This window comes from Camellia sinensis, chromosome 15 (assembly GCF_055761805.1).
Source record: "Camellia sinensis isolate YWXY chromosome 15, ASM5576180v1, whole genome shotgun sequence".
Lineage (NCBI taxonomy): Eukaryota > Viridiplantae > Streptophyta > Magnoliopsida > Ericales > Theaceae > Camellia > Camellia sinensis.
In genome coordinates, this window is record NC_138975.1 from 79,836,760 (window position 1) to 79,848,376 (window position 11,617).

At 30.5% G+C, this 11,617-nt stretch overlaps 1 long non-coding RNA gene across 2 annotated transcripts; it reads right to left on the bottom strand.

Annotated features, from left to right (window-relative positions):
- Positions 1–3,532: 3,532 nt before the first annotated feature.
- LOC145813520 (uncharacterized) lies at positions 3,533–7,058 on the bottom strand. Of its 2 annotated transcripts, none has more exons than XR_014356645.1 (6): positions 6,863–7,058; positions 5,650–5,718; positions 5,212–5,267; positions 5,077–5,119; positions 4,935–4,996; positions 3,533–3,767 (listed from the first exon to the last, which is right to left on the bottom strand). It is a non-coding gene; the product is annotated as an uncharacterized LOC145813520 (long non-coding RNA). The 2 variants fall into 2 exon arrangements; XR_014356644.1 differs by lacking the exon at positions 6,863–7,058 and adding an exon at positions 6,661–6,739 and having other exon boundaries at positions 3,534–3,767.
- Between the last annotated feature and the right edge of the window lie 4,559 nt (positions 7,059–11,617).

Here is an 11,617-nt window from a genome sequence, read left to right on the forward strand (position 1 = left end):
TTTTATTCTAAAAAGATAAAAAGTACATTTATTTAGGACATCTCAAACAACCCCTTACTAGCGGTCGGACACATGATGTGTGTGCAAATAAAAAAAAATATTATTTTTTAAAAAAATAATTACACATCACAAACTTATTAAAAAAATAAATAAATAACACTTATAATTTTGATATAAATAAAATAAAATAATAGTATTCTTTTTAAAAACTATAAATCCAAGATTCTTAGAATATTTATATTCAAATAGATTTGAAATATACAAAGAAATATAAACAATTACATTGAATTTTTTTTTGATATAAACGAAGTAAAATAATAGTGAAATTTTTTCCCTAAGGAACTTGATAATATAATGAAACTTTTCATCTCCTTTTATTTTTTAATGAAGAAAATTAAAGTACAATTAAATTAGTACACACAAAATACAAAAATACAAACCCAAGACTGTTAAAATACTTACAATCAAAGTGATTTATACAACTGTAACAAAAAAAGAGATTTATACAAAAAAAAAAAAATAACCATAGCCAAAACTCAGAAAAACTATTTTTTTATAATTAAAAAAAAACATTAAAAGCACTGGACACTCAAAAAAAAGTTACGTGAACAAACAAATCAATTTTTTAAAAGTAGAATTTATATATAAAAACAAAATAAAATTTATATATAAAAACAAACAAAAGCTTAAAAAGGTGAAACAGGAACAAAAAAAATCGAATATAATTTTTTTATAAAAAAAATAATATAAAAACATAAAAATACATAAAATAGAAAAATACAAACTCTACTCTTATAACACTTATAATCAAAGAAATTTTATAAAAAATTAAACAATTTATTTATTTTTTTTTTATTTATACTATGAATGGTCCCTATTTAAAACCCAATGCACCTCAGTCCTCTACGGTTTGATAAAGTTGAAAATGACACAAAATTAAACACATTTTAAAGTTAATTTAAGTTTTTAATGTAAGGTTGAAGAATCTATTAATATACACATTCATATATAGAAAAGGCAAGAGTATCAACATACATCATCCATTCTTACATACATATATAAATTGATGGACCGTATACATGCATTAAAAAAAAAAAAAAAAAAGCAAATTGGCATTGAGCAAGCCTTCAGAGTAAGCGCCCTCAGCAGGAGACCTGCTCTCAATTGCAAAGATGTCATCTTTGTATCACAATAACAATATAGTCTCCCCATCCTGAATTATCACACACCGCTCTCCCTTCGACAACGCCGCCACTGGCACCACCGGTACCCAGTTCTTCCCCTCCTCATCACTCACTCCACCTCCGCTTCCCTTGTCCTCAACCACCGAGGCTTCAGTAGCCTTACACGTAATTTTACGGAGAGAGATTGGGGATGAAATCAAAATTAATGGATTTACTGGGTAGGCGGTTAGGTGGCGCAACGGCAGCAATAGCGGTAGTTTCCGGCAATGCGGCGGCGAAGGGAGAAAGAGGACTCCGGAAGTGAGCTTTGGAGATGCGGTGGCCATGGATTATTTAGGGGTGGTAGAGAGAGAAAGCTTTGAGCCAAGAAATGTGAGAACAAAGAGAAGAGAGAGAGAGAGAGAGAGAAAAAGGAAATTGTATTGGGTAAGAAAGTGGCAAACGTGGGATATTTATTTTATTTTTTTTCAAATCACATAAATTCCACGTGGTAGCATTGGTAGAGGTTTCAAGAGACCAAATTCAAGCCTCACTTAATATAATAGTATAGATGATGGATTGATCTTGACGGTTGTAACCAATTATAAATATATACACTTTTAAAAATAGTGTTGTTTTTATAGAGATATAAAAATAAAATTAAAAAAATATATATATCCAATTGCATTTATATAAAAATTGTGATTAAAAAAATATATATAATCAAATTTATTTGGAAGGTAAGATTAAAAATAAATATTATCTCATTTAATTAGATTAATTGTGATTAAAATATCATTCTAATTTTTTTAATCACACTTCTACTAAAAGTGAGATTTTTTAATTTCTCGTTTGTAATCTTTCAGCATTATTGTAGCAGTGAAAATACATATTTAACTCAAAAAAATTGAAAATTTGTATGTTTTTCAATTTAACTCCGCTTAAAGCCTATTTTATATCAATAAAAAGCTTATGGAGACTACAATCTAAATATGTAAATTTCATTTACAAAAAACGGAATTTTATTTTTTGTTTTTGAGTACCAAAAAATCTGCTTTATGCAAAAATTACATATTTAACTCAAAAAATTTGAAAAATCATATATTTTTCAATTTAACTCCGATTAAAACCTATTTTATATCAATAAAAATCTTATGGAGAGTACAATCTAAATATATCAATTTCATTTACAAAAAGCGAAATTTAATTTCTGTTTTTGGGTACCAAAAAATCTGATGTATGCAAAAAATACATATTTGACTCAAAAAATTTGAAAAATCATATATTTTTCAATTTAACTCCGATTAAAGCCTATTTTATATCAATAAAAAGCTTATGGAGAGTAAAATCTAAATATGTCAATTTCATTTACAAAAAATGAAATTTTATTTTCTGTTTTTGAGTACCAAAAAAATTGCTGTATATGCATTATCCAAAAAAAAAAAACTTTGAATATGCCATAGTATAAAACAATATTAATGATACATCAATCTAATAGTATAAACAATAAACAAATCAATGTCATACTAATCAAGAGGCGAAAACAAGCAATAGGCGGAAAAGAGTTAGTAATATGCTGTGATAGAGAATCAACAACCTTGTCAATTTGGAGTGTGTGCTCCTGTAGGAAAAATACGAAATAATAATCAGTGGAATAAACGGATTCGAACATAACTATCACGTTCAAACTGAATCCATGGTTCATGTGGGTAATCACATGCCTCTATTGATGTCTTCGAATAATTCCTAGTAATAGAGTAGAACTACTAGTGAACTACCACACTATTCACACTACTAGTGAACTACCCACACTATTCATAGTACAAAGGCGGAATGGTTTATGGGAAGAGAGAACGTATCATTTTTTTGTTGTATGAAATACAGAACCCAAAATCCGTTTATGTAGGAGAGTTAAGAGACTCATAGGATAGACGTATTATCCCAAATAATATCATATTAATAATTATTATCTAATATATTGACAATTATCCATATCAAGATTATCTCATATTTTAAAATATAATCTATTATTTAAGACAGCAATTAAAAGTAGTGATTTTGAAAGGAAGATTAGTTAGTACAAGATAGATCACAAAATTTCAACTAAAACCAAAGCATAAAAACAAATCAGTAGACAAAAGAGAAAAGCCATCCTCACCTTACTGAGAGAGAATTAGCTTTGCCTTGTGCTGCTTGCTTGTATGCTCTCTCTCTCTCTTACTTACCCCTCGTGTTCGTATATATATAGACACATCTCTCCTCTCCTCTTACAACCCCACTCTCTCTTACTTACTTACCCCTCCTGTTCATATACTCTCCTCTTACAATCCCACACTGAGAGAGAGAGAGAGAGAGAGAAACAAAAGGCCCTCTCTCTGAGAGTCAAATATTAGGCTAGATTCATTCTAAACGGGTCTTGCCTTTGGTTTTGGTCTTGGTATTGATGAGGATGATTTATACAAACAATCGATGGCTCATGTGTGTTTTTGGCTAGTCAGATTGAAGCTGAACCATTGGATGTTCCCCTTCTCCTCCCTCGGGGTACCATTTGGGATCGGTGGTCAATTACGACTCGCAGGTAGCCTGGCCCTTCCTGTCCTCGAACTAGTAAAACAAATTAATTAATAACTAATTAGTATTTGTAAAACACATTAATTATTAATTAATTACTAATTGTTATTTTTTACATATTTTTTTCTTAAAATTTTAAAATATTAACTTCAAAAAGTCATGAATTGAATTCAATGTATAAATTAAGAGCAAATTGCGACAATAATCCTTGTAATTTGATTTTTGTGTCGTTTTGATCTCCATTATTTTAATTTGTTTGATTTTGATCCTGAATTTATAATTTTATTTTAATTTAGTCCAATTGATTATAACTCTTAATATTTTTTTTTGAAAAATATGCATATAAGTGCATCTATCATATTTTTTTGAGTAAAATTATAAATTTACTAAATTTAGTAAATTAAACTCAACTAATTCAATGATTATTTTCCATAAAAAATAATAACAGCATTATCAATCGGACCAAAATGACACAAATTTTAAAATTAAAGGTCAAAATTGAGCCAATTGAAAATGGATGGACTAAAATGATAGGCAAAATGTAAGGACCACCAATGTAATTTGCCCATAAATTAATCACATCAAATTAAAGATTTTTTTTATAAATTTTTTTTTAAATATACATTATGTACAAATTATGTGTAATATCAAATATTTACTTTTGTAAACATTCTTAATATATGCCATAAACACACATGTTTACAAGATCCTTAATTTAAAATATCATATGATAATATTTTAAAATTACCAAGTAACGTCTTCAATCTCATAAGTACTTTGAATATTTTGACCACCAAAACAAAGCACTCAAAAATGTCAAAACAACATAAGTACTTTGAATATTTTGACCACCAAAGCAAAGCACTCAAAAATGTCAAAACAACAATGTGTGAATTTGTAGATTTTTTTGTTTTTAAATTTGTAGATTTTTAGTGTATTAATTAATGTTAATTCTATTATTTTGTGTTTTAAAATAAGAAAATATTGTTTGGCAAATTGCAAGTCGTGATTATGGTCGAGTGTTACTATCAGGATTTTTTTTTTAATTTTTTTTCTAATCCATGTGTCTATTTGATATGTAATAGTATTTTTTAGGTAGGGAAGTGGGTTATTTGTTTTTCTATCAGGATTTTTTTTGTTTTTCTAATCCAAGTCGTGATTATTTGTTTTTGATTATTGTAATAATAAAAAAATTATTACCTTCTTGGTAGATTTTGATATAAACAAATTTACTGACAAAGATGGTTGTAGCATAGTACTTCCTACATTGACATCAAAAAAATATTTTAAATGATTTGAAACAATGTCATTTTTATGTCAAAATATGAGAATTTGTACTAACCATTTGCCTCATAATTGTCATTGCTTTTAGAACCCTTATGCTTCTGGAGGAAGAGGAGCACCAATAAAAGGTCAATGGAACTGAAAGTCTCCTTTTGAAGTAACTATAAAAAGAATAAGTAATAGGACTACTTACTGCTAACAAGTCATCCAAACCTTCCATCAATGGTGGTTTTATAACCTCTCTGTCATCTGTAAAAGTAAAACAAGAAAATCACATCAACTTAAGTCAAATATCAAAGTAACAATGTACTGGAAGTGCTAAAGCATGAACCCTGAACTCAACAAGAGACAAGCCTCATCTACAAGAGTATATCCAAAAATCAAACACTAATCAGATGAATAAAAAACCTAAGCTTATACATCAAAAGTAAAAAGAGAAGTTATCTAGTAGCTCAAATACTAAATACCACTTGCATACTAAATCTAATTACCCGTCACTTTAAGGAGATCTTTGTTTAATTCATGTCCTGTCTATGCTAGAGACACCAACTGTCATTGTAACAATAAAACAAATGTCATATCTCTACCAATTTGTTAACAAAAACACAAGCAATAGCTCACAAAGTACAACCTGAATCGTAGTAATGAACTCCTTAAAGCCTAGAAATCCTTGTCGTTTGGAGTCTGCGATTGCCCAAACCTTTAAAAAAAAAAAAAAAAAACATATTTATAAAGAGAGAAACTAAAACAAAAGGCAAGTGTAAACACTTAAGAACTAACTGATTAGAAAAATAGCAAAAACAAAATAAACTATCACATGATTGAATTAGCCTATTAGATTGACACATGCATATGCTCTCACAAACAAAACTAGTCTTATAATTTGAGAGCCACATTGTTTATTCTGTTAACTTGTGAAAAACTTGCAATATTGTTTCTCATAAAATATATCAATCAAAAACATTATGATCATCATTATAAATGAAATTAAAAAATCCCACCAATAAATGAGTCAACTTCCAATGAAAGGTATTCAAAAATCAAAATTGTCAAAAATCAAAGTTGTTCCTCATTTGTAATTTTGAAAACTAAAATCAAATTTCAAAGTGTAATTATACAACTACGGGGTAAGAGTAACAATCATTTAAATATTACATATTCATATATTTGCTAATAGATGAGGTCACACTGGATGTATGTATGAATCTGTTTCTTAATAAAAATATTTTGGACACATTTAGTGTTTTATGGGAGGGAGGAACTAGAAAGACTTTGAATAACTATTCGTGATAAAAAAAAATTATAGGGTATTACCCTTCCCTGCATCAGTTTTATCATTATTTTCATTATTATGTCCAGTGAGGAAGAAAAGATCACATCAACTAGAAGATTTTGATTTTAAGCCAAATGAATGCAATTGCAAAAGGTTGTAGATTCTTATAGTTAATATTTAAAAAATTGAGGTTGAGTTTTCTTCAACCACAGGAGAGAATGATGTAGTTCAGTGAATCAATATAGAAACAAAGCAACAAAACACAACAATTTTAGACAAATCTAAGTGTTTCGATTTCCTCCAAACCAATGTTCGATCAAATATGAAATTGCTATTTCATTTCTCTCTCTAAAAGTACGAATTAGTTACCTGGTGAATGAGAGAGGAGAGATCTGGATTTGTGTAATTTAAACTACAGATCAGTTAAGAAAATAATCATAAATTACAAAACGATTTATGGAGAAAATAATCAGTTAAGTAAATAATCAGACAAATAAAAAATTGTATACGATTGATTTATATATATGTAAAGAAACAGAGTGTAAAGAGAGAGACGATGAATCGAACTCACAAAGAAATCGAAATCGAACGACCTCGCCATAGAAGAAATTTGTCGTTGAAGATGCCAAGGCCAACGACGGCAGCGGCGGATTTATGGAGGGGAATCAAACTCCAAATGCCAAAGATGCGTTCATGTTTCTGAATCGGAGGAACAGTGGTTGGTGGTGGCACTCGTGTGTTTGTGTGAGACGCCGATGGAGAGAGAGAGAGAGGGGAGGGGGTATGAGAATGATGCATGTATGCTACCATAGAAATTTTCCAAGTGCTTTGTTCAATCCTTTGCCTAAAAAATAAAAATAAATAAAAATTGAAGGAAAAAATTGTAGATAAAAAGATTTCAAGTATGAGTTTATAAATTATTTTTGTATTAAAAAAATGTAGATTATAAATAGAATATCTAGTTTATTGGGGGAAAAAATAAAAAAACTGTCATATTTACTAGAAATTTATAAATATCTAAGAACATGTAGAATTTTTTTTTATTATTTATTATTAAAATATAATTTGGTAAAAAAAACATCTTGAATTTATAAATATCTAAGAACACCTAGAATTTTGTTTTTATTATTTATAATTAAAATATAATTTCTCTAGAGAATGAGAGGGTTTGGGACAAAAACAGGTATGGATCTAAAATGAGAGAGAGTATGGCGTAAGTTTTTAAATATTTTTTTTTTAACTTTTTAAATTCAAATAATTTTCATATACTTAGAAGGAAAATATTTTTTAATTTTCTAAAACAATCACTAAATTCAAAATATATAAAATTTAATATTTTACGACATGAAATGCATGTTGTCTTAAATGCAAATATTTTATAACATATTTTTGTATGCCGTGAAAATATACATTTTTTACGACATACTTTTGCATGTCATAAAAAAATCGGATTGAATTTTTTTTTTATTTTCTTAAAGAAGTTTTCACGACATTCATTAGCATGTCATGTAAAATTATAATATTTTATAACATGAAATACATGTCGTCTTAAGTGCAAATATTTTACGACATATTTTTGTAAGTTGTGAAAACATATATTTTTTACGGCATACTTTTGCATGCCATAAATATATGAATTAACAACTTACATGGTATGTATGCTGTTATTGACAAAACATTAACGGCTTACAAAAAAAAAATGTCGTAGAATGTACTAACTACGACATGCATTTAATGCATGTCGTAAATATGATGCCGTAAATAGTTAGTTTTGTTGTAGTGGTGTTTGGGTGTGCAAGGTGCATACCATATGTATTTGCATAAATTTTCACGAATATATATAAGTTAGCTCACAAAATCGCATCCCTACCATAGGTTTATTATTAGCTAATGATACTAGTGTTGTGAATAACGTAATATCACCGTTGCATTGAATTTTTATTTTTACTCCACAAAGATATGAGCCATAACATTCTGATTCATTTGCCTTTCATAAACTATTGTTGTTAAAATCATGATTTGGATTTTAAAATCTCATGATTCAATGATTTAAGTTAGGCCAAACAATCTTGGATTGCACATTAGAATCTTAAATTTTGCAATATCTTAAAGTAATTATAATCTTAGTCATAAATCATACTACGATCCTGTTCCTATTATTTTTTTATTATATATGTATATATTTATTTAAATTTTTGACTATAAACTCTTTCTCCAAACATTTTCTCTAATTTATATTAACATAAAATATATTATATCAAATTTATCTTTTTTCTTTAATATTTTTCAAATTATTTAACATACATTATCATTATTGTTAATTTTTTATTTACTTTGCATTGAAAATAAAATCTTATGATCCTCGATTCGTTTTACGGGCAATTTTTAAGTGTCTAAGTGCATACCATATGCACTTGCATTGTAACGCCCTCAAAATAATAACAATAAACCCATCAGATAAGACATGCATTTACATTTAAACTAACCGCATTCCTTTCATTCATTAGAATTCCAAGACATAAGTATTACATGTTAACCTCATAACAAAATGCCCTACGGGCTTACAGCTTTCCAAGTTAACACTTGGTTACAACAAAGAGTTCTAACTCGTTTACACATTAAGCCCTTGGCTTGAAATTACATGTAATACATCAAAAGTAAAAACGACAAAACTACGCCCGCCACTAGCCTCCCAGCTATGTCCTTGGAGGTGGCATGCTTCCTGTACCTGAAAATGATATTCCCATATAGGGTGAGCCACAGCCCAGTAGAAATACACTAAACCAACCATGGACAATGACTAAAACATTAGCAATTGATAGTTGGTCAACACTGATACAATCACATAAATTACATATTTATGTCAACGACTTACAAGTCCCAATTACTTTTCATTTTCCTCTTTTCAACAGATAAGCATGCTAGCTCTATCATCATTTCCACAGATATGTATAAAAACTATATCTCACATTCAGATAAGCATAAAAGCTATATCCACATTCTCAACAGATATGTATATCAACAATATCCACAGATAAGCATACAAGCTGTATCCACACTTCACAAAGATAAGCATATGAGCTCTATCTTCACTTCTCTAGACAAGCATATGAGCTCTGTCTACGGAGTTCATCCCCTATCTCCTCCCAATACCTATCCGGTTTAGAGGTACATCCCCTATCTTCCCCTAAACCGCGGAGTACATCCCCCATCTCCTCCTCTACACACAACACATATAAACACAATGGTTCTATATGCAATCAACCAATACATAAATTTAATGTATTCAATTCACCGTCATACACTATGACTCATTCAATCGATTAGTTTTAGTTTGCCTAATCATCATGCATTGTCTACAACAATCACGACTATCCTCCACCGATAGCCCAAAGCAGTTATCTCTAAACAGAAAATAAATGCACAATGGATATTTAATCAACATTCCAATTTGGTGAGTGATAAGTAATTCAACTACACCCTTTAACCCCGTATATTCCCATATCATCATTTCCATTTCATTTCCTCCTCTCTAACGATTAATCATCCCAATTAACCAAATGATGTAAATAGGTCAAATTCCATAATTTACATTTCAACCCTTAGGGTCCCATTTTCATCAATGATTCAACAATTATTCCATTTCTCTATGCCAAACATGCATCTAGGTTTATTATAGCGACCCCGGTCTTTTCTCTTTAAATTATTGTATCCGGACTTAGGTTCCGTGGATCCTGTCATTACTTATTGGTTGTTGTTGTCCTTTAATCTCTTTGTATTTGAAGTATAGGTTGTGTTGGGCGGGTCTGTTACAGGTTGGTTGATTTTAGATGCCGATAGGTGATGCCCAGATTTTGGCCTTCACGCTCGAGCGGACGTTTTAACGCTCGAGCGGTCCCTTTGTTGTTGCTTATCCGCTCGAGCGGGAATTTTGACGCTCGAGCGTGATTTTCCATCTCTCAGTATTTTGCTCTGCAGTTCTTCCGCTCGAGCGGTAGTTTTTACGCTCGAGCGTGATCCCTTGTTTTTGCTTCTCCGCTCGAGCGGGGAGTTTGATGCTCGAGCGGGTGCAGCGCCTGCAAAACTTCTGGAAGGGTGCAATCGACGCTCGAGCGGCTTTCTTCACGCTCGAGCATGATTCTGTGTCTTACGCTCGAGCGGGGCTTTCTACGCTCGAGCGTAGAGTCGAGTATATCAGTCCGTGATTTCACTTTTTGGATCACTTTTTGACCTACTTTTCCTTCATAACTTTCAAAAACCGCCCCTGGAGTGTTTTTATCTCTCTCTCTCCCTATACACACCTTCTCTCTTATGATTGATCTACTTAGAGTGAGTTTCTACCTTAGATCCTTTATTAAAAAGTTAGAGTGAGTTGAGGGCTTCGTTTTAATCTGAGAAACTTGGGATTTGGAGCACGTTAGTCTTTGGTCTTCATCTCCATCTTCTCCATACGGGTTATTTTCTTCGAGGTAGGGATTTTCCTACTCCATTTTATATGCTTTGTTCTAAGTTTGGTATTTTGATAGGTTGGGGGACACTTTGAAAATTTTGGAAACAAACCCTAGTCGAATTGCTAAATTGATTTGAGTAATTAATTTAAGGAAATTGGGGAATTTGGTTAAATCCATGAAATTGGGGAATTTATTGATTTAATGGTGTAGTTGGATAATATAAATCACTCGCCTATTGAATTGTTGGTATACTTATTTTTCAAGTCTAGAAATAACTGTTTTGGGCTATCGGTGGAGGATAGTCGTGCTTGTTGTAGACATTGCATGCGGATTAGGGAAAATTGAAACTAATCAATTTGCTAAGTCATAATGTTAGACTATTAAATTAATACAGAAATTACATGTATTGATTGAGCATTGCATATGCATATTGTTTGGGAGGAGATAGGGGATGTACTCCACGGTTTAGGGGAAGATAGGGGATGGACCTCTAAACCGGATTTTTGTTTGGGAGGAGATAGGGGATGGACTCCATTAGCACCATTTGTATGTGTGCTTATTATATTGAAGTGTTTTTACATGATTATTGATACAGCACTAAAATGTGTATCAAATGGGAAGTATGAAGTGTTTTGATATGAGCATGAGTCTCATTTGTTTTGTTGATATTGGAAGTAATGTGAATATGATATGTAATTCACTGTTGTAAGTTTGGCCAGGTTCTGAGCCATGGTGATAATAATGGAAAGTGAAATGTGTCTTAAACATTAGTGTCATGAGACTGTTTAATGATAAAACTTGATTTCTTTTGGTTAACCATCTATTGAATGCTATAGCTTTATTCAATGCTTATATCTGGTTTAGTATGTTTCTAC